Raw genomic sequence first — 1,124 nt, 5'->3', positions numbered from 1 at the left:
CTAATAAATGTTCAGAGCAGAACTTACCCAGAAACAAGCAAAAAGATGTGATCTTAGTCTCCATCTCGTAGTTACATCCAGACAAACAGATTATGTCCCTTAATGAAAGTAAGGAGCATTTCTGCACAAACAGGCAGCAGGGTGAGCTGAAACACGTCTGAACCTGCAGAGCTGCAGAGCTGAAAACTGCAGGAGCTTCCTGGATTTGATGACAGGACGACACTAAGGGCGAAAATAGCATTTCTGTTTACAGCAGCGAGGTGTTTGTGGAGAATATTACTCACTGTTAATTATTCTTATATCTAAAGGCCTTTTCTTTCTAAAGATTTCAATATTGTTCACATAGCATCTGAAATGTAGGTTTAGTTCTTGGCTGACGTCTCAGATCCAGCTCTGTTCCGCAATTAAAAATGCAAATATTTCTATGCAAACACAATGTGAAGTGTAATGTGAAGCTTTATAGGAAGGAAGACAGAAAGAGTCATTTGAACGTCTTTCTACAGATGGGTGATGTTTTCATCGGTCTGCTAGGACTGATTTTAAAGCACAAACACTGAGTTCATATCTTATTTCTGTTCTAGTTACAATAAAACTGGTTTGAAAGATGTAAATCACGCACACATTATAGATTATATTGTTTTTATTTACCTTCTTGTGTTAAAAAAAAACAAACATTTCACTCAACTATGGGTAAAAACAATTCTTCAAAAAATCCCTAAATTCATCCCACTTGTTAAAAATATACTTTAAAAACAAGAAAGGAAATTAAATACATGAAACAGGAACAATGGGCTAAATCAGTGTGTAACAAGAAAGCTGAATCAAAATGAAATCATCTAAAATAAATCAGGAGGCCTGGAGCAGCAGGCTGCACGTGATCCAAATGATCCAATGAGCTGCTGTCAGTCTGGGTTGCTGCTCCAGCTACTTTTAGACACAGCAGGCAAACCTGTGGGAAGCCGGGCGATGGGAAAGAAGGAGAAGATGATGAGAAAAAGAGAGCAGAGAAAGTGTGGACTGCTAGAAGAACTGTGGTGAACTGGTGACAGAAAAGTGAAACAGTGTGCTCAAAGATGACCCTGAACATTTAGAGGATGTTTGGCTCAACCTGCTGTTGTGAAGCA

The sequence above is a fragment of the Cyprinodon variegatus genome, unplaced genomic scaffold (assembly GCF_000732505.1).
Source record: "Cyprinodon variegatus isolate N-32 unplaced genomic scaffold, C_variegatus-1.0 Scaffold2089, whole genome shotgun sequence".
NCBI classification, from domain to species: Eukaryota; Metazoa; Chordata; class Actinopteri; order Cyprinodontiformes; family Cyprinodontidae; genus Cyprinodon; species Cyprinodon variegatus.
This window is presented reverse-complemented; position numbering follows the sequence as displayed.